Source organism: Drosophila suzukii (genome assembly GCF_043229965.1).
Source record: "Drosophila suzukii chromosome 2 unlocalized genomic scaffold, CBGP_Dsuzu_IsoJpt1.0 scf_2c, whole genome shotgun sequence".
Classification (NCBI taxonomy): domain Eukaryota; kingdom Metazoa; phylum Arthropoda; class Insecta; order Diptera; family Drosophilidae; genus Drosophila; species Drosophila suzukii.
The window spans coordinates 8,811,638-8,835,321 of record NW_027255896.1 but is presented as its reverse complement, the minus strand read 5'-3'; the positions used below and the strand labels follow the sequence as shown (position 1 = coordinate 8,835,321).

Sequence of the window (23,684 nt, the reverse complement as noted above, 5' to 3'; positions counted from 1 at the left end):
CATGTACATTAAAAATATTTCAAGGTAAATTCTTTTATTCATTTGTATCTCTTTTAAGCAATTAAATAATTTGTATATATTTCTCTTTCAAAGACTAATGACTGCTCAGAGAGGAAATCAGAAGAGGGCGAAATATTTCTGCAATGTGTGTTTAAATTTTTTCAAAACTGAGGAAGCTGCATTGAAACACAAAACGCTCTGCAGTAGGAAGGTCTCAAAGATGCCACACCCCCAGAATAATACATTGGAATTTACCCAGGTTCAACATCATCTTCAAGTTCCATTCGTTGTCTACGCGGATTTTGAATGCATTCTGGAACCGAAAAATCTTGAAGTGAGCCCCAAATTATTTAATATTAAGGAACATATTCCAATATTATATGCATATTATATAAAATGTGCTTTTGATTCTAGACTAGATAAATTTGTTTTAGAAACAGGAAGAAATTCGGGAGTAAGTTTTGTAAATTCATTGATAAAAAATTTAACTAAATTGAGTGATGACTACTTACATAAAATAGTTCCTATGAGAATGACTTTGGAAGACCAGCAAATATTTGATAATTCATTGAATTGTTATATTTGTCAGAAAGATTTAGGGACTGATAGGGTTAGAGATCATTGTCATTTTACAGGTCGCTTTAGAGGTGCAGCCCACTCTAAAAGTAAATTGGATTATAAAGTTAACAAATTCATACCAGTATTTTTCATAATTTTTCGAAATACGACTGTCATTTATTTATTCATGAGTTGGGAAAGATTCCCGGTAAAATTTCCGTAATACCAATAAATAAGGAAAACTATATTTCTGTCTCAAAGAAAATAAAAAGTTTAAGTGGAAATAGTTTCGTTTTCTCGATACATATAGATTTATGCCATCAAGTTTAGATACCCTAGCTTCTAATTTAGTTGAACACTGTAAAATCGATTTTCAGTTATGATATAGAATTTCGACTAATGCTTAAGAAGGGTATATTTAAATATATTTAAATTCCGCTAGTAGACTCGAGGAAACTTCCCCCCCGCCAAGGGAAGCATTCTATAGTAATTTAACGGAAAGGGAATGCTCTCAGTAAGATTATTATCAAGCTCTTAAAGTTTGGTCGCATTTCTCTTGTTCTACCCTTAAAGATTATTTTGAATTATATTTAAAAACTGATGTATTTCTTTTAACCGACATTTTTGAAAACTTCCGAAAAATTTGTATTCAAATTTATTCACTTGACCCAGCTCAGTATTTTACGACACCAGGTCTATCTTGGGAGGCAATGTTGAAAACTACAAATATTCAACTTGAATTGCTGACAGATATAGATCTGTATAGATTTATTTAAAGTAGCATTCGAGGTGGTTTAGTTCAATGTTGTCATAGATATACAAAAGCAAATAACAAATATTTGTCAGATTATGATTCCTCGAAGGAGTCTTCATTTTTAATGTATGTGGATGCGAATAACTTGTATGGTTGGGCAATGTCACAACTTTTACCATATAAAGATTTTAAGTGGATGTCTAACACAGACATAGACAATATTTAATAATATTCCAATCAATAGTAAATACGGTTATTTTTTGGAAGTGGACTTAATATATCCATAGCGTTCACATGATCTTCATTATGATCTTCCATTTTGTCCGTCAAATTGTCTGGCCTCAAAAGAGGATAAGGTAAAAAAATTAATTGCTGACCTGGGAAATAAGAAAAATTATGTAATACATTTCGGAATTTGCAACAATGTATACAGAATGGGTTAGTATTGAAAAAGATCCATAGAGGTGTTCAGTTTTTACAAAAGCCTTGGTTAAAGAATTACATTGATCTAAATACTTTACATAGGTAAAAAGGCAAAAAAATAAATTTGAAAAAGATTTTTTTTAATTAATGAATAATTCTGTTTACGGAAAAACAATGGAAGATCCCGAGCGCGGGGTCGATATTAAGCTTATTAGTACATGGGAAGCTCCGGATAGCTCGAAGACTGGCCGAAAAGCATATTGTGCCAAAACTTTAATTTCAAAATCCAATTTTCATAGTGCAACTAAAATAAATGATAATTTCTATGCAATTCAAAGGAAACGATTTTCCGTTCTATTTAATAAGCCAATATATTTAGGATTTGCAGTATTAGACTTATCGAAATGGAAAATGTATGATTTTCACTATCAATATGTGAAGCCAAAGTTTGAGGAAAAGTTACTCTTAAATTATATGGATACTGATTCATTTATCTATACAATAAAAACTGAAGATTTTTATAAAGACATTCGTAATGATCTTGAAGCAAAATTTGATACATCGGACTATTCAGATGAAAGAATTAATCAATATAACTTCAAAGAGTTAACAAAAAAAGTTTAGGGTTTTTTTAAAGATGAGCTTAACGGTTAACTCATGACAGAATTTGTAGGCCTGTGCTCAAAGGTTTATTGTTATAAAATAGATCAAGTTGAATCTTCACACAATAAAGCAAAGGGTGAGTTCACGAAACCTTAAAATTGAAGACTATAAAAACGTTTTATTAACTGTAGCCTCACTATATGGTAATAGAACAATGTTTAGATCGAAAGCACATAAAGTAACTACAGTTAAAGTAAATAAAAAATTCTTTGTGGCAAAGATAACGAAAGAAAACGTAATGTTAATGAAACACAATTTTTAGAGTTAAGTAAGGAAGACCATGGTACGACATCAATAAAACATCAGAGATTAATTGAAAAAGATATTTTAGAAAATGTTGGAAGGCTATAATCAAATTCATTTTGCTTGATACATGATGATACAAAATAATTATGTGAACGATGGAGAATCATTAGATAGCCTTAAATTTCAAAAGGAACATATTGAAAAAGAACTATTTTATAAATCAGTTGAATTGGAGATGTTTTATTATGATCGAGACTTTGGAAAATATAAATGAAAATGATTTTGAGTTTGTAAAAAGTATTTTTATTATATTTAATTTTAATTTAAAACATTGTAAAAAAATATTAATATTAAACTTAATATAAGATAAGATAAAAGGTAAATAAAAATTAATTAAATAAATCATTTATTATACTACAAAAAAATCTTGTTTATCCAGCTAGTCTTTGAAAACCCAAGCCACTTAACCAAAACTTTATTTCCTTTTCGCCTTACAATTTTTTCAACTAGGTATGTGTGGGGAAATCGTGTTTTTTTCAGTTCTTCTTTATAGAATCCGCCCTGAATCGGGCTACCATCTAAATCTTCAAGTAAGTATGTTTTAGGGTATGTATTCTTCACCTTTCTAATTTTAAAGATTTCAGTTGTATAGTTCGTTGTATACCCTTTCTCAAAGACATGTTTATATTTACTGATACGAACGTGGTCCCCCTTACGGAATTTACTTGCAACATATATTTTCAGGTGATTATACGATGTTTGTAATATTTGTTTTTCATTGGAAGAACTGACTTTACTTGGACTCATTTTTATTGTTCTATGCACTCTATTATTATATTTATTAACTAATAGTTTATACATATCTATCCACTTATATTTTCCATTGAAACTAAACTCACGCCACATTAATTCTTTAAGAGTTCTATTGAAACGTTCAACTATTGATGCTTTTAGAGTACTGAAGGTTGAATAATGATATCCCATAACTTTTCATTATTACCTTAAATTTGGAATTAAAGAATTCAGTGCCATCATCAGTTTGCAGGTTTCTTGGTGTTCCATGACCCGATTTAAATATTCTCTCCATGGCTTGGGAAACATCATTTGCATTTTTTGATTTTAACGCCTCACCCCAAGCATATTTCGAAAATGTGTCTATAACAGTCAACAAGTATCTGTACCCATCATTAGAATTTGAAAAGGCTCCCATTTCAACCAAATCTGCTTGCCACAGATCGTTTATACCCCTTGTAATCACTCGTTTTCGTTGAAAGTTTTTTCGAGATGGTCCGAGCAACTCATTTACGATTTCTCGCTTAATCATATTCTTCTAATAGGCTGAAAAGCGAAACCTTCTAACTCAATTGTGGTTTTTTTCGGTAATGTTATCGGTTTTGTTACATATTTAAATATATAGTCCTCAATGGTTTTAATCTTTTCCAGAATTTTGGCAAAAATTTGGTCAGCGCTGTCTGCCCTCTTATTATTCAATTCATTTTTATTTTCTAAGCTTGAAATTTTTGTGAGTCGACGATTAACATTTTGAGTTATAATTTTTCTTAAATCTTCTCCCAACTTTCCGAGGATCTCATCAGTATATTGCTTCGTTGCTAGATCATTGTTGTCTAGAGGCTTAGATCCGTTTTTGATACGTTTATTTTGAGCATGAATTTTCCCTCAGTAGAATTAACACGTCTTTTCAAATTTTCTGATCATTCCTTATCAACAGAAAAATGTCCAAACTTGTCGACAGATATGATGTTTATAAATGTAAAACATATTTGTCCTTCCTATTTATACCCATTAATATATAATCCTTTCTTCACGCAATTCCTCTAATATTGAAAAAATTTCGTTATTGTGGTGTTACACGCTCCTTTTGATGCTACTAAAATTTCCAATCGTTCGACTAATTCATTTACATCATTCCAATATACATAGTTTGGATTTGATTTCTGAAGAGTCATGTAACCAAAACCTGTTTTTGAGCGAAGTGGAGTAGACGTTGTAGGACTGAAATCTTTGTCTATCAACTTCTTAATAATATGGCTATATTTGTATGTTCATGTACCCTTGATTCTGTTATTAGGTTTAAAGCCTACTCTATGTACATTCGTTTCTAAAATAATTTTTTTTATACATTTTCAAGTCTTGATCATCAGTTTTCAGGTTTACTTAGAAAAATTAGAGAGTACAGACCAGGAGTCAGATCACAACTCATTCCACTAGAAAATGTTATTTTATTATCTTAGGTTAGGTTAGGCTAGGTTAGGGCGGCTGTCGGACTATAGTCCGACACACTTAGACCTCAATGGGTCCGTTGTGATACCGCATGATCTCGTTTCTTCCTTCTCTAGGGTCCCGTTTCTAGTAGTTTCAGCCTATATTAAGCTGATCAGCATGTCTTCCACCCGGAAGATTTAATAAAGGCACTTATGCTTTTGAGATTAATCTCCGATATTTCGGTAAGATCGTCGATGAAGGGGCTTCCTAAGTGTTTCAGTCTGAGTCTGCATAGGGCTGGGCAGAAGCAGAGAAGGTGTTCTACCGTTTCCACTTCTTCCTCATCCCTACAGCTTCTGCAGAAATCATTTTGCTGGGCTTTTAACCTGCCGGCATGCGCGCCAACAAGCCAGTGGCCTGTAAGAGCTCGGATCAGCACGCCACACTCTGTGCGGCTGAGTTTGAGTAACTCCGAGGTTTTTTTGTTGTTTATCACAGGCCATGTCTGGTGAGAGATGCGACACTGTGGTGCGTTTTGCCAATGGGTGTTGGCTAGTGTGTTGAAGTGGTTTTTTATGTTTAGCTTGCAAGTAGCCATGGGCATACCGACATTTTCCTCTCCTGGGAGGAGAGGCTTGGTGGTGCCCTGGCTGGCTAATTCGTCCGCTATGCAGTTGCCTACGATGTCCCGGTGACCCGGAACCCATATTAGGCTGATAGTAAACTGATTTTCCATCTCGTGGAAAGATCTGCGACAGTCTGCTATTGTACGGGAGCTGGTGTTTGTCGAGTAGATCGACTTAAAAGCCGCTTGGCTGTCACTATATATGTTTAGGTGTCCTCTCTGGAGGCTAAAGTTCCCTAAACAAGTTAGTGCTTCTTTTATAGCGTGCCCGGTCGGCCCTGTTCCCATTGTGACTATATTCAATGGATTTGCATAGATCCGTGATCTTCGGAATCGATACTGGAAAGTTTTAGCATGGCCATAAAATTCGGCTTTCCACTGCCCTGTGTCCCTCAGTCGAATAGCTGCCGATTTGGCCCTTTCCATGCCTGCCAAGGCCAGGCTAGGGAGGTTCAAGATCGCATTCAGCGCTTCATTCGGGGTGGATCGAAGGGCTCCACTAATACACAAAGCCGCCATTTGCTGTACTTTGTTTAGAGGAGTCAGTATGCATTGTTTGTGCAAGGCGGTCCACCACAGAGCCACTCCGTACAGTAGGATTGGCTTGTCTACCGCTGTGTATATCCAGTTAACTATTCTTGGGGACATGCCCCATCTTAGCCCGATTGCTTTTTTACAGGAGTAAAGTGCAATGGTCGCTTTTTTGGTTCTCTCTTGGTTGTTTAAGCCCCATTTGAGGCGTTTATCTAGTACTAACCCCAAGTACCTGGCGTGATCGCTAAAAGAGAGATTAAAACTGTTTAGAATGGTTGGGTTAAGTTAAGCCCCATTTGAGGCGTTTATCTAGTACTAACCCCAAGTACCTGGCGTGATCGCTAAAAGAGAGATTAAAATTGTTTAGAATGGGTGGGTTAAGTTGTGGAATTTTGTACCTATTTGTAAATAGAACAAGTTCTGTTTTCGAGGGATTTACCCCGAGTAGTAGTTTATTTACAGCGATATTCCACAAGAGGGGTGATAGTACACCTCCTTGCGGGGTGCCTCTGTTCACTAGTCTAGTCTGGGTTGAGGTCCCTAGTGTGGCTGTGACCATTCTGCTTATCAGCAATTTATGGATTAGCCTTACCATTGGCGGCTCAACCCCTAGTTCTGTGAGAGATTCTGTTATAGCGGTGGGAAGCACGTTATTGAAGGCTCCCTCTATATCCAGGAAGGCGATCAGTGTGTATTCCTTGATGTTGAGTGATTTCTCGATGCTGTTTACCACCAAGTGTAGCGCCGATTCGGTTGACTTACCTTTGGTATAAGCGTGTTGTGCTTCTGATATTTGTGTCGGGTCTACGGTGGCCCTTATGTGTAGGCTTATAATTCTTTCAAAGCTCTTAAGCAGGAATGATGTTAGGCTTATTGGCCTAAAATCCTTTGCTGTGGTGTGAGTGGCCTTCCCTGCCTTGGGAATGAAAACCACCTTTGTTTCTTGCCATGCTGTTGGAAGTTCTCCTACCGCCAGGATGGATTGGAAGATTTTTTTCAACCAGTTTATGGCCATTTGTCCTGCTTGCTGGATGTGAGCCGGTGTAATCCCGTCCGGTCCCGGCGATTTGTATGGTTTGAAACTATGAATGGACCATTTCATGTTGCGGTCTGATAGGAGCGGATCTATTTCGATTCCCTCTCCTGCTCCTCTTTCAGGTGGATGACCTGCTTGTTGGCTCCCCGGGAAGTGAGCGTCTAGGAGCAGGTCCAAGGACTCTTTACTGAAGTCTGACCATGATCCATCTGCTTTTTGAAGATAGCCCAAAGGCGCGGCTGTCTTAGAGAGTATTTTCCTGAGCCTTGCGGCATCAGTTGTTTTTTCTATGTCAGAGCAGAAGGTCTGCCATGCCGTTCGTTTTGCTCTTCTAATGGCCTTTCAAGGAGGCTAGTTCAAACTTGTAGTTCAGCCAATTGGTGTCCTCATTTCCCGCCTTTGCTCTGTTAAAAAGGCATCTGCAGTTGGTTCTGAGGATAGATAGTTGTTGGGTCCACCAGGGGGGTTTTTTCCTTCCTCTTGGTTTCTCTGTGGGGCATGCCACTTTGAAGGCAGTGTTGCATGCCTCTGTGAATTTGTATACTGTTTCGTCCAGCTCATGTGGGTTTGTGATGCTTTCTGACGGTTCCATGGGGAGGATATTTGTCAGAACTTCTTTGTACCTGTGCCAGTCCGCTCGTCTGGGGTTGGCGAAGCTGACTGGCAAGGGCGAATCAAGGGACAATACAGTTTCTATGAATCTATGGTCCGAAAAGGAGTGCTCGTCAGAGACTGCCCAGTTTTTGACTGCGCCTACGAGTGAATCTGATACCAAAGTTAGATCTATGATCGTTCGGCAAGCTTTAGTTATGAAAGTGGGGGCATTGCCCCTATTGCATAAGAATGGGTTCGAATGTAGAATAAAATCAAAAAGAGACTCACCTCTGTCGTTGTTGTTTGGGCAACCCCACTGGGTGCGATGGGCGTTGGCGTCACAGCCTATTACCAATCCGTTCTTGAGCTTTTCGCATTCTTCTGCTAGTCCTCTGACCAGCGCATCTGGGGGGTTTTCCTTCTCAAAGGCCAAATAGGCCGATAGAACCCTTATAGAGCCACTCTCCAGCTCCAGGCTTACTGATGTGTTGTCTCCGTTGCTGTAATTGCGAAGTAGAAATATACTAAGATGCCATTTGGCTAATATGCAGGTTCGAATTTTACCTTCTTTGGGGTCAAGCATAAGCTTGTATTCCTTTGTTACTAGTCCAGCAACCTTGCCTCCTACAACCCAAGGTTCCTGTACGAGGACTAGGTCGGCTCCGCCTTCTGTCAGGCGAAGCAGAAGTGCAGCAGACGCTGCTTTACTGTGGTGAAGGTTTATTTGTAGAAGTCTTAATGACATCTACAGCCTCAACCTCCACCACAGTGACGTCGGCCTCCTCTGTGTCGCTGAGGTCCACGTCCTCGATTGCCGGTCCGAGCGCACGCATCTCTCTGCTTAGCGACGAATCGGTAGAGTAGCCGTCCTCCGGCCCACCAGGTGCCTCCAACTCCTCAGCAAGCACCTGCTCGGCTGGGTTGCCGGCAGAGCTGCTAGCGGCGTTGGAGTCGCCCTTATACACTTTGATGTGTATCGCACTGAACCCGAAGTTCAGCACTCCACGAGCAGTCTCGATCGGAGCTACTGACTCCTTGTTCAGGACCAAAACCGCCTGGTTGACATCCCCTTCATGCTCCTCCACCTTGACGACTTTCCAGTCCTTCGTGGGGAGGTGCGGGTTGCATTCTTGCAACATGAAGAGGATGTCCTCCGGCGCCTTGATCGCTGCTGGAAGCCAGATCCTGGCTCGGGGTCTACTGGGGACATCGCACCAGTCAAGCGCAACGATGTTCGCCCCTTCGTAAACCTCGCCGAGCTTGCTTGTCGCCTCTTTGTACATATCAGCCGACCGCTGACTGTCGCATGCTACCACCTTGACACTGCCCTGGTACCAACCCGCGTCCATGTAGCAGGGCGAGGGGCCTGGCTTCTCTCGTACCATGCGCAGGCAAATGAGGGAAAGGTGGGATTCCACTGCCTTTCACTTGTTTCTGGGGATCCTGCCCTCCGGATTTCCCCTGTCAATCAGGCCAAGTAAAACACGATTCTTCGTGATTTCGGCGAAAGAGACCGATGGCTGGATCTTCAATCTCTTCGCCGATGGCCCGGGTAGTTCGAGGGATCGCTGCCTTTTCGCCTGAGTCGCCTCTTGAGTGGGCTTTTCCTGCCCGTAGTTTGGGAGCACCTTCCTTGCCCACTCTACCTTCTTTAGCCATTCAGGCGAAGGCGTGGCAACGGTGCTCCTGGTGTGTGAGCGCAGAGTCTGGGCGGCAGTCCGCCTTTCTGCGTATGTATATTTAGCACCAGCGGGTGGCCCGAGCGCCTTCGCAGTGCCTACCGTTACTTTCGGCGCAGATGCGCACGTAGCGGAGGCGTTTGCGGCTGGCTTTCTGCCACCCATCATCCCCAGTTTGGGATGCGGCCCTTTCTGGGCAGTGCTGGTATGGAAGGTGGAACCAGTGTTCGTCTTATCCATGGGTTTTTTAAGAGTACCCGTCTCTATGTTTTTTGTTTTTGTGTCTTCTGTTTTCTGTTCCATAATTTGGTCCCACGAGTAGCGGGGAAGGGGAAAAGTCCGCCCGGGCAGAGGTCCGCGATGCCCGGGTAAGGCGATAGTTAGAACAGGGGGTCGCCATGTCCCTGAGCACACCGTTTGAGACTGGGCTAGTTTTGATCTGGGCCCCCAGCCAGGCTGACTCTTGGCACGGTCCGTATTACACCGTAGTCCGGCCCGGAGTGAGATGTTGTTTGGGAGGGGAGTTGGGTAGGTGTTGTGTTGGGAGTGGGTTTGTGTAAAGCAACTATTTAGATGCGGCTGAACTCGCATCGTCGGTATTGCTTCGTTGCAAAATACCCGCTGGCTGTCCGGGACTGCTTATTTACTGGGGTTTCCGTCCACGATACCGTGTTTGACTTATCCCACCAGCTTATTCACAGTTGACCTCGAGAGAGGTCGTCCGCTATCCGCAACCTGCGACCCGCTCGGTTGCCCCAGCTAGGCGACTTTGGAACCATCTCACAAGTTCCTCAGCCGAGTTTATTATCTTACATTTTTAGTTCTTTATCTCCCAATGTTAATGAATTGTTTGCGCTTTTTTTAGGTCCATAAACCTTATCCAACACATTTCCTCTGGTCAAATTACTGATATTAAAATCATAATTATAACTAGTTTTATTATCTTCTAGCTCTGCATCCACATCCATATCGGCCTGTCCTGTATACATTGGTAAAAGTGTTGTCCCTTCTTCTTCACTCTTTTCCGTCTCCTTTTTCTCATCTTCTATATCTTCCTCTATATTCGTTTGTGAAAAGAATTGATTATAGGAATCACTATCATCGAAAGTCCTTGGTGGAGTTATGTTTTGATTAGATTGCAGATCTTTCTCATTAGTTGTAAAGTAGAAATCGTCAAGCTCTCTCTCATCATCATCGTATTTTTTAATTTGTTTCATTTCACGCTTTACTTTTATACTATCTTTTACATTAGAAATCTTTTGTTTTTTATTTTCCTTAACAAGTTCAGTAATAGGTTTAAAAGTTTCCTCCAATGGTAAATTCGTATGATTTTTGACTTGTTTGAGATCATCGAGTTTTCGCTTCAAAGCAAATCTAGCTTTGGTTAACTGTGACAAAATATTCATTGCAGTATATTTTACAAACTTTTTAGGTGAAAGATTTAAAATTTCCGAATATCTCAGTTACTAAACAAATACTGTTTAGGGAACACCAAAATCTGTAATATTTTTATACTATTTCCGAATAAAAAAAAAGATTCGATACATTTTCTTCACTATATTTAAAAAAGTGTATTTATTGTTATATTCTTAAAATCTCAATCTTTTTAATGATTACTGACTTATTTCTTAATACAAATTGTCATTACTTTTATAAATATTAAATTTTCCATCAACCGTTTCATTGATGATATCATCTTGAAGAGAGGTATACCTTTCCGGCATGTACAGAATGTGCTCCTCCAACTCGACAGCAATAGATTCTCCAACCTTTGTTGTTTTCCGCTCCGGCTTGAGGATCGGGAATCTTACATTTTCAGGCATCTTTGTCTTCGATAGCAATGTCTTTTTATTAAATTTTTTAAACTCTTTAACTACAATGTTCATCTGGTTTTCCTGATTCATGATGGTTGTTCAGGTTTTTGGACTTGGTACAGTTGCTCCACGTTGTATTTAGCTGTATTTTGATGTTTACTACCTGTTTAGCAGTTGTTCAGTACTTGTTTCGTAGTTGCTTACTACTTGTTTTAGCTGGTTAATAGCAGTTATTAGATGGTTATTATCTGTTTAGTGGCTGTTAACTAGTTGTTTACTAGTTGTTATAAGCTGGTCACCAGGTGTTTTGAGCTGTTATGAGCAGTTATAGTTTTTTTTTTTGTTAAGAATGATCAAAAATGCTTGTCCTCTAGATGACGATCGATGTGAAGTAAAAACTTAGACTGTGAATTTAAACGCGTGCAGGTCCACTTTTTATACTATACAGAGTTTACACATACACGTACCCATACATTGGTTTTCAACCCCCCAAATGTAAACTAACGATTTAAGTATAACGAAATCACACATCTTCTACGAAAGAAAGTAAAAAAGCGAGGCACAGGTGTCCACAGTTGTATGTATCAAAGTCTTGAACTCTATCGTAGTTGTATTGTATTCTATGTCCCAAGTATTTCACAACTTCTCTAGGTGGCTGAAGATTTCCAAAACTATTGAAATAATGTATATTATTTTTATTTTTATTATATGCAACCCAATGTGTACCACTTGATCGTGAATTATATAAGTTTATTATACCACACTTCCTACTTTTTGGTGCTTCTGGGATTAGATCTCTCATAAACACCCCTCTAAAATGTGGGATATTTTTCTTAGCAAAATGTATAATGTCGATATTTGATAGTGGTCTATTGGGTAGCAAAGAAATTAGTTTTCGCTTCTTAATTCCTTTCCCCTTACTAAAGGGCTTAAGAAAGAAACCATAACCCTTTCTATAGGGCTTGAGATATAATCCTTCTCCTACAGCAACACTTTCAATTTTTCTGTTGTGACGTTTTTTCTCCTCCATATCTTCTTTAGCCATTCTCGCATTGTTAATTGTTTTTGCAATTGCTGCACTACCACTTGCTAAACTACCAAGAGCGCTGAGGGCTGTCAAGATCTGCACGATTGGTAGAAAACCTCCAATTTTGGGTACACTAATTACACGAGGTACTTTAACATTTTTCTTAGAACCCATTGATTGATGAATTGAATTGCGTGCAACTTTAATTGCACAAATAATGTCTAATGGTTTTTGTTTTTTTAATGTCTTAGTAGCAACATTAATAACAGTCGAAAGGTTTGTCTTCTTCATTTTATTCTTCAATATCTTTTTCCTTCCTTTCTTTTCCGTTTTATTCAATCCCATACCAAATTTTTTCTTGGCTTTCATTATATTTGTAACAAAGTATGCTGCTGCTCTTTCCCTTGACACGCGACCAGGCTTTGATATTTAATATGGAGTCTGCCCTATGTCGTTCACTCTTTGCAAGCTTCATCCAATGGGTTTATTCCTTGATCACCACGTTCCAACCGTTTCTGTAACTTTGTACCCGGTCCACAAAAATTATATCCCGGAATATGGGCTTCAAACGGTAATGTATTGATTAGCTTATCGACAAGACCACCACCGTGTTTACAATTAAAAACACGACTGATGCGATTATAAAAACGTTTCCCCATTTTATTGATGTTTAATCATCAAAGATTTCTCATTGAATGAGGTACATTAGGTTAAAAGATGCGTTTAATAAGTCAAAAACAAAAAAATGTAGTTAGAAATATTAACGATGAAAACGAGAAAAATCTACCGCCACGACATAGTGCTTTCTTACCAAACACAATATGGGCTCTAATTGTTGGGCCTTTAGAATCAAAAGCACACTTTATATAATAGGCATATTATATTGGAATATGTTCATTAATATTAAATAATTTGGGGATCACTTCAAGATTTTTCGGTTCCAGAATGCATTTAAAATCCGCGTAGACAACGAATAGAACTTGAAGATGATGTTGAACCTGAGTAAATTCCAATGTATTATTCTGGGGTGTGGCATCTTTGAGACCTTCCTACTGCAGAGCGTTTTGTGTTTCAATGCAGCTTCCTCAGTTTTGGAAAAATTTAAACACACATTGCAGAAATATTTCGCCCTCTTCTGATTTCCTCTCTGAGCAGTCATTAGTCTTTGAAAGAGAAATATATACAAATTATTTAATTGCTTAAAAGAGATACAAATGAATAAAAGAATTTACCTTGAAATATTTTTAATGTACATGTAATGTCCATTTCCATCTTCTTCCAAAAATATCATATTGATATGAAGAGGCTTTTCCACTTCCGATTGAAAAAGTGGTCCAATTATTTCCCTCGTCTCTTCATTATATCCGAATACGTTTAAACTTATATGAGTATTCTTCTTTAAAAAATTGTTTATACATTTTATTTCAAGGGGGAAAGTCAACCCTGTGAAATCTAATATTATTTCATGACTTACACGAATTATATCCAGCGATATATCAATATTATATGCCGAACATCTTTGCGGCCTGCTAACAATTTTCAAGGCAGAAATCAAAGCCCATTTAAAACAATATTGATCATTTTCGTTACACACGTTAACTATTGCTTTTTTCGTTAAAAGGAAACGAGGTAGTGGTATGAAAGATGAACCAGCCATCGGTGTATAATGATTCACATTCATTTCCAAGCGAATCAATTTTATAAGAGACCATCCACTGTCTCTCTCTTGAAATTCTTGTGCTTTTGAAATTATTTCCATACAGTTCAAAGTTTACTTTTGCTGAAGTATAACTTTCTAATAGAACGCTGAGATGAGGCAGCAGGGACAATCCAGCTTCACTCAAGAAACTCTCAGGTAAGATCAAGTCCGATCCATCGTTTACATACATGTAATGTAGAATTCTTCCCTTGAATCCCTCAGAAATTTTTTTGACTCTTCCGTCAAGGGGTTGAGTTGCATTTCGCTTATGCAACTCCGAACGGACATGATTTGCCCAGTTATTCTTTAGCAAGAAACACTTGCAGGATTGACAAAACTGATTTTGGTTATTCATTTTATTTTATTCGTTTTGTTTAAATTCTTTTTTCACGATCACTTTTTCAAGACTATTTTTGGAAGACTAACTATTGTCCTCGATAATTTATAGTGTTTGAAGTGGGCGTGAACGATAATATTGAAGATGAGAGATGCATACTTACGATTTTTTTAAATTCAACAAAAACAAAAAACAATATAGGCAATTCTAGTAGGTTACATCGACTATTCTTTGGTTAGAAGAGATGAGAAGTATTGATTTTGAAAAATATTTGATACAAGTGTAACCAATAGGACACCATCAAATCGATAAAGGAGACACAAAATCATAGAATAAAGGAGAGTGTTGGGAAAGGAAAGGTCATTTTTTATACACACCATCATACTCAGGTAGCCAATAGGGGACAGTTAGGAAAAAATCATTTCGAGTTTGGGAAAAAACAAAGATTTTCATTTGTTGAATTTCGAGAATGCACATTTTTGGGTAAAAGAAGAGGAAAAATCAAAGATTTTCATTTGTTGAATTTCGAGAATGCATATTTTTGGGTAAAAGCAGAAGATGAAAACCTGTATAAAATGTCCTTATAAATTGTGTAAGCATATTTAAAAGTGTAAGACGAGATTGTTGACTTAGATAGACAACATGCATTTAGTGAAAATAAATAACTTTCTGAATGTATTTGACGGAATTCTGTTCAATGCACACTTTGTACGGCTCCAGTTCATACAATCAAAACTCTTTGAATGTGAACGAGGTAATATGAAAACATCTATTCATGGAAATCATATGGACACCTGCGTGTGGAGCAATGATGCAGCCACTGAGGGAGTTGATACTTGTGTATGCCATCGAATTTCGGATTAAAAAAAGGAAGCACTCAACATTATGAATAAATACTATAATCTAGAAAAAAGAATGAAAATAATTAAATAACATAATACAACATGTTCGCAGTACCAAAATAAATGAATAAATGTATTATAATGCTACAAAATAAACTTCTGACTTTTTATTTCGAGTTAAAGTTACAGGTACGGAGAATGGAAAATATTTCCTTGACTGAGATATGTCGGCTACTTGCGAGTTGTTGCGCGGTCGTTTCAACCCCTATTATGGGAACGTATTAGAGCTAGCAGTCAGCCGTGAGGTCGTTGGCGTGAGGCCCACGATCTTGTCAATGAGCGTGCGTCTTCTTGGTTGTGCATGTGTCCCTTTTATTGCGGTCAGGTAATTGACAGGTGCGCGTGTTCGGGTAGCTCTTGCTTGAATCCCTTTTATGACATGTTTATGACCCATTTGTGGAAAGGAGAGAATCTTAGACAATTTACCAGTTAAACGTTCTGGGGGCGGAAACAAAAATGTGTTCTTTTGATTTCTAAATTAGTTTTACAATCATAGGAAACATTATTCCCCAACATGATCGGACATGTTCCTCTAAGATAACAACCTTTGGATACTATGGTTGTGCGACCTTTCTCACGTGCACCTTTCTCACCTGACTATTAATTGCACATAATGAGGGGAAGGATACATGATCAATATTGTCACATGGGGATGTGGGGGCGATGGGGGCAATTAAGTAAACTCTTTATGGACATGATCGTGACATTTTTATGACTTCAAAGCCCATTAAATTCAGTTAATTTATTGAATTATGCTAATTGTCCTAGAACCCGCATATGTTAATGAGGGGGGGAGGGGGGGCTGGGTACCATTAATATGCTAATTGTCCCAGAATCTGTCTTTCCCTACTACTCATAGGTTAGTCAATTATTTTGTAAGTTTTAGTACGTAAGATAAGTTGTTGAATTGTAAAAGTAGCCAGTAAAGGAACTCCGTTGGCGAAATAAATAAATAAATAAGAAAAAAACTTTTTGAAAATCATATAGTAATTTGTGCATTTTATTTGGATTCTCGAATTCCACGTATGTTAAACAAAAAACCTGAGTGCATAACCAGAGCAAGAAGTCAGCTAAAGCATCTCTATTCACAGATACATGCTATTAATAACCAAGTAAGTAAACATTTATATTTTACAGTTCGGTACAACTAAATTCATTTCTTGTTTTCATTTACTCAGACTGATTGACGAAATATTCAAGACAATGAACCCGCGCCATCATCTTCATGTCAGTCAAGTACTCTTCTAAGTTAATTCCTAAATTCATTTGAAAAATTGCAGAGCGGAGAGAACTCAGACGCCTATGATGACGACATAAAGAAGGCGAGTAGATAGGTAATACGGGAGCTGGCTCACTAGGTAACAAATCATGTCAAAAAAGGGGGTGGGGGTGAACCTAATTAGTCACGCATGGTTGCGCGCAGGTGTTTTAATGACCTAATTAGCATGATTAGAAAAGGGGTTGGTGGTGGCGACCCTAATTAGTCACTTAATGAGGTTAGAAAGGGGTGTGTAGGAGTGTGTGAGAGGGGTGTTTTGATATGTCTTGTTTTGTCTTGTCTTTTTCTCACCTTAAGGGTGTGTGTGATAGGGGTGCAAATGACATGTGTAGGATTTTGTGGTTGTTTAGAGTTTTCTTTACCCGAATAGGGTGTGTAGGAGTGTAAGAGGGGTGTTTTATCATGCGTATGAATTTGTGATTGCTTGTGTGTGAGGGGTGCAATGGTTGCACACAGGTCACTTAAAGTATGTTGCTTCTAACTTGTATTAAGTTAAGGGGAGGGTAATCTTAAATGTTTCAATTCTATAGTGGAGGTGGTGATTCCTAACAGAATATACACAAAAACAAATGAGTTCGTTTATTTAGTTAAATACGTTTTTATTTAGAGAAGGGTGTTTTGATATGTCATGTTTTGTCTTGGAGGGGTGTTTTGTCATGCGTATGAATTTGTAAAACTATATTTAGGCGGAGGGGAAGTTGTTTTGATATGCGTGGGCGTTTTGTTGATTCAATTAGGGTTGTAGTTGACATCTGTTAGTGTAACCTGTCTGCGGTCGTGTGGTCAAAAGGTGTTGGTTTGAGACCGCATACTTTGTGGTGTGAAACAAGCGTGAGTTCGGTAACCTCCCCCTCTTTAGCGAGCATTAGATGGGAAAGTGAGCGTAGGAATGTAAGAGGGGTGTTGGTGGTGGTGGTTCCTAACAAAAACGTTGTTTTGTTATGCGTGGGCGTTTTGTTGATTCAATTAGGGATAGTTTTAATAGGGTAGATTCAATTAGGGTTGTAGTTGACATCTGTTAGTGTAACCTGTCTACGGTCTTGTGGTCAAAATGGTGGTGGTGGTTGTGGTTCCTAACAGAATATACACAAAACCAAATGAGATCGTTTGTTTAGTCAAATACGTTTTTATTTAATATTTAAAAATTTTTTCTCATGCGCTTTTAGAAAGAGAAAACGGTTACCTTCTAAGTTTTCAAAAATGTATGTGTTAAGGATAAATGTGGAAAGTAGTTCAGTTTTAGAAAACTATTTGAGTTGAGCGAACCATCTAGAATCGTCGTGTGAACCCTCCGGTAATTCAAAGAACCATCTAGAATCGTCGTGTGAACCCCCCGGTAATTCAAAGAACCATCTAGAATCGTCGTGTGAAGCCTCCGGTAATTCAAAGCTAAAGTAAAGTTGTGTTTATTTACGTTCCATCCGAATTCGATTTGTGTGACCTTATCAAATTAATAAAAAATTAAAATACTTTACTAACTGTAAAGTAAAGTTGTGAGAATTGGGAACTACCCAGATTTGTGTTGTGTAAACTTATCATATTGATAAAACGTAAAATACTTTACAGTTAAAGTAAAGTATAACAAAGTGAAAAGTACATGTAACAATACAATACTTTCAAAAACAAAAAAAAAATCACAACAAAAAAAATGAATAAGTATTGTGCAAAGTGCAACATTACCCTATCGGGTAACATTTCGTGGACTCATCATCTGCGAACGGAGCAACATACGAAAAATGTTGTTGAACCAGTGGATTCAAGGATTAAAAAAATCAGTTCTGGATTCCAAGGAAGGATTGTTCACTACCTATATGAAAACACCAACAATGATGTAATTTATCCAACACAATTTATGGAGGAAGCAGGAGAAGCTTTTCTACCTCACTTGTATCCATTGTTGGAAAGTTATTCATCGGTGAAAATAAATTTTGAACTTTTTGGAGAGTACGGACTTTTGAAGGAAGAAAAGGAATGCATTGAAATAAAGTCATTTCAAAGTAAGATAACAATAATTAGTGCCTACTCCAATATAGAAAATGAATATAAGGAACACATGGAAAGAATTTTGGCGAGGATGGAAGAATTCCAAGAAAGGGATTGTGGATGGACTTTGCTTCATCTCATTCGATTAGAGATGAATATTAATCAATATTCACCTTTAAGAGGATCATCTTACATAAAACTACCCTCTTGTTTAGAAGCTAAAAAAGCAATTATAAATGTAAAAAACACAAATGATGAATATTGTTTTAAATAGAGCTTAATCGCAGCATTAAGTAATCTAAATAAGAATGCAAACAGATGCACAACCTATAAAGTCAACATAAATTATGAACTCATTCAAGTCAATAGGATCACACTAAATTTCACTGGATTGCAATTTCCACTTAAGCCTGCTGATATATCGAAATTTATGGAAATAAATAAATATATAAATATTACACTTTTCGGGTTCGACGATGGAGTTATATTCTGACCTATATTTTACTCCCCTGAAGTGAGGAGAAATTATATAAATATGTTGATAATGGAGGAAGGATGTAAAGCACACTATACTTGGATTAAAAATCTCCTAAGTAAGTTGTTTTATCATATCATTATTATATTTTTTTTTTGTTTTTGTTTTTAAATTTCATAATATTTATTTGCTTTCATACTTAAAAAAATTTTTTTTTCTTGTGTTTATCTTTTTTTTAGTTTGGTTTCCTCTCAAGTTTCGAGAGACAAATCAAAAAAATGGTTCTGTCAAATTTGCTTAAATTACTCATTGAGTGAAGATGCTGCCAACCGGCATTCAGAAGTCTGTGGGAAAAAAGTCTCACGCTTACCCAACATGAAGGATGCCACTTTACGGTACACAAATGTTCAAAAGGAAGTGATGGTTCACAGTTTACGCTGACTTTGAATGCATCCTTCAACCAATTAATAAAAACGAAACATTAAATTTAAATATTATAAATATACATAGACCTGTTTCATATGCATACTATATAAAGTGTGCACATGATAAAAGTTTAGATAAGTTTGTTTTAGAAACTATATTCAACTCAGGAATGAATTTCCTGTTATCTCAATTAGAAAATTTAACTTTTATATATGAAAACTATATTTCAAAACCTGTTTCTATAATAATGTCAGATGTTGAAGAAGATGATTTCCAAAAATCTAATAATTGTCATATATGCAACACTCCTCTTTTATTGGACAGAGTTAGGGATCACTGTTACTTCACAGGAAAATTTAGGGGGGCAGCACATAATGAGTGCAATTTAAAATATAAAGTTCCAAAATTTATTCCTGCTTTCTTCCACAATTTCACCAGGTATGATTGCCATCTATTTATTAAAGATTTGGCAATCATACCTGGTGAAATAAAGGTAATTCCATTAAATAAGGAACAATATATATTAATTTCAAAAATTATAACTTTAAGTAATGGTGATAACTTTGAAATCCGTTTTCTAGATTCGTTTCGATTTATGCCTTCTGCATTAGATACATTAGCTTCAAATCTATATAGTGAACAAATGTATATAACAAGATCATTTTTCCCTAAAGAAAATCATTTCAACTTAATGCGAAGAAAGGGTGTATTTCCATATGAATATTTAGATTCAGTTGAGAAATTAAATGAAAGTAAATTACCTCCTAGAGAAGCTTTCTATAGTTCCTTAACCGAAAATGAATGTTCAATTGAAAATTATACTCACGCACAAAATGTATGGAATGAGTTTTCTTGCAATAATCTTAAAGATTATTTAGAATTATATTTAAAAACAGATGTTTTATTAATGTCTGATGTCTTTGAAAACTTTCGAAGACTGTAGTAAAATTTATTCACTTGATCCAGCACATTTTTTCACTACACCAGGATTATCATGGAAAGCTATGTTAAAATGTACTAAAATTGAATTAGATTTATTAACTGATATAGATCAGTATAAACTTATTCAAAGTGGTATTCGTGGTGGCTTAGTACAATGTACATGTAGATATGCTAAAGCAAATAATAAATATGTTGGAAATTTTGATAGTACTCAAAAATCATCATATTTGATTTAATTGGATGCAAATAATTTATATGGTTGGGCTATGTCACAATCTTTACCATATGGAGGTTTTGAATGGATTTCAAGGGGGGAACTTGATAGTATTAACATTACAGAGATTGCAGATGATAGTGAATATGGATACATTTTTGAGGTAGATTTAAAATATCCTTTAAAATTGCACAATAAACACAATAATCTTCCATTTTGTTGTAATAATCAGTTACCAATAAAGTCAGACAAAATAAAAAAATTAATTGCTGATTTAAGGGATAAAGAAAAATATATAATTCATTATAAAAATCTTCAACAGTGTATAGAAAATGGATTAATTCTAAAAAAAATTCATAGAGGTCTTCGCTTCTTTCAGAAGCCTTGGCTGAAAACATACATTGATTTGAATACATTCCATAGAACTAATGCAAAAAATACATTTGAAAAAGATTTTTTTAAACTTTTAAATAATGCTGTCTACGGAAAAACAATGGAAAATGTCGATAAGCGCCTTAATATTAAATTAATTACTGAATGGGTAAGTGCTTCACCATCCGATTCTTCTGGTCCAAAAAGGCATTGTGGTAGATCTCTTATTTCAAAGTCAAGCTTCCATAGTGTCAAACAGTTTTCAATAAACTTCTTTGCCTTTCAAATGAAAAGATTAAATGTGTTGTACAACAAACCTTTATATTTAGGTTTTGCTGTATTAGATTTATCGAAATGGAAAATGTATGATTTTCATTATAATTATATCAAACCTAAATACAATGAAAATGTTCAATTAAATTATATGGATACAGATTCTTTTATATATACTATTAACACTGAAGATTTTTATAAAGATATTCAGAATGATGTTGAGATGAAGTTTGATACATCAGATTATTCTGATGAATTACTTAATCTCTATAATTTTCCTAAAGCTAATAAAAAAAGGTTGGGTTTTTTAAAGATGAACTCAATGGAAGACCTATGACTGAATTTGTTGGTTTGAGATCAAAAATGTATGCCTTTAAAACATCTAATAGTAATGACAGCTCTGAAAAAACAGTGAAAAAATCAAAGGGTGTTAAAAGAAGTGCAATAGATCAATTAACTTTTAATAGTTTTAAAAATGTTTGTTTTCGGAAGAGGAAGTGGTCGGTTCTATGTCAATGATTAGATCTAAAAATCTTCTTTTATCAACAATTAAATGTAAAAAAGTAGTTCTCATTCATAAAGATACAAAGGTTCTTATACAAGACAATAAAATTAATACACTACAATATGGACATTATAAAATATAAGAAAAAAGATTAGAAAATAAACTTAATGAAATAGATTCAAATATTTATGTTTATGAACAAAGAATAAAAGAAATAGAGAATTGTCCCAATAGAAATAATTATCAAGAGATTGAAATAGAAAAACTTAAGAAAAATATAGATGAATGTGAGTTTGAAATGTTTTATACAGAACTAGAATTAAATTTACTAGATTGTAAAAAAAAAATGAATAAATGTAACCTATAATTGTAAATAAGACAGAACAAACATCGCTTTTTTATTTAAAGGTTAAAATTTAGGGTAATGTATAAACCAAATATTACAATTCACAATATAATTATTATTATAAAAATTTTTATTTAACAGAACAAACATCGCATTTACTTACAGGTTAATGTTAAAATTTATGAAAATGTACAGAGCATGATAAAAATTGAATTTAACAGAAGATTTACAATATTTTATTTGAATTACATTCAATTTGCTTACTTTCTTCTATATTTAGTGGTATAGTTTGTTTATAGTTATCTTTACCACCCTCTAATCTATACACTTTATTGTCATCATTACTTAAAGGAATTGATTTAATGTATTTATCATTATCTTCATCTAAATTAAACGGTATAGTTTGAACATAGTTATCTATACCACCCTCAACAAGAATAGTTTCATCCTCACTAGATGATCTTGGAATACATGGTTCCGGATTTTCATCATCATAAAGGATTGTATTATGGTCATCATCATCATCACCATACAAATTAAGAGAAAATTTGCCAACCTGTTTTTTAATAATGTTTTGGAGTTCTGAAAATATAAATATTTTACTATATATATATATACAAATATTATTTTATATGTATTCAACCAACCTTTTTGAGCTCCATCCAAAATATTATTTTCAACTTTTTTATTAATGTTTTGGAGTATATATAATTTTATATACTAATAATATATATATATATATATATTTTCAGAACTCCAAAACATTAATAAAAAAGTTGAAAATAATATTTTGGATGGAGCTCAATTTTTTAGTTTACTCGAATTATTATTTTCATCTTCTATTTATATATTCTGCAAGAACAAACATATTTCCCTACTCAATCAGATTATGATATAATATCACTATTAGTTATTTTGAAGTCGTTAATATCGTTAATTGGTATTATATCTGTGCTAATCTGACTTTCTTTTTTATTTAAATATTCGAGCATCATTTGAGCTGCTAAATTTCTCTTTCTTAAATATATCCCATTAATTCTTTCTGCTTCCTCTATTTAAATTTCTTGGATTTGTGGACCATCACTAAGATAACCTGTTTCTTCTTCTTCTATCTCTTCTCTTTTACTCTCTTGTTTGGAGAGAAGATCAGCATCTTTCAATATTTTGTCATAAACAATCCTATCTTTTCGTCTCTCTGCATTAATTACTGTTTGGGATAAAACTTCTGCAAATTCAAAACAATTAATTCTTAAAGTTGCTAAGGGGGTATTAGTATTGCGTTTAGATTTTTGGTGGCGGTGGCGACTAGATAAATATTTTAAATTCATACGCTTAGACTTACTTAGACTTCGTCTAGAATGTGTTCTTCTATAAATATTATTGTAATGACATTTAACTCCTATTGTAGCAGTTTTGTATTGGACGGTAAAGAATCTGTTTAGACCCCTACTTCCTAAATCCATATGCCCTCCTATTCTCTTTTGATTTTCAACTAATTTTTGCTTAAAATTCTCTATTATACCTCTCTTTGTGAAATCGATTTGTAAGTTGTGTATGTTTTCAGTGCTTTTTAATTTATGAGTAGTGTTCCTTTTTATTGGAACCCGACTTACACTTTCAAATTCTGTATCACTATCACTGATCCCCAACACTAATTCTTGTGACGTATTACTAAATGTTGGTGCTCGACTTACGTTTTCAAATTCTCTCTAACTATCATTTATACCCATATTAATTTTTTCTGATTTTTCTTCT

General features: G+C 35.7%; 1 long non-coding RNA gene across 5 annotated transcripts in view; it reads right to left on the bottom strand.

The window, feature by feature from the left end:
- The window catches only part of LOC139354516 (uncharacterized), a 269,094-nt gene that overhangs the window by 177,376 nt on the left and 68,034 nt on the right, over window positions 1–23,684 (bottom strand). The window contains exon 3 of one of the 5 annotated variants that reach the window (XR_011605475.1): window positions 22,175–22,511. The exons of the other annotated variants lie outside the window; for them this stretch is intronic. This is a non-coding gene — a long non-coding RNA (uncharacterized lncRNA). Of the gene's footprint in view, window positions 1–22,174; window positions 22,512–23,684 lie in introns of those variants that run through there. 5 annotated transcript variants of the gene reach the window in all.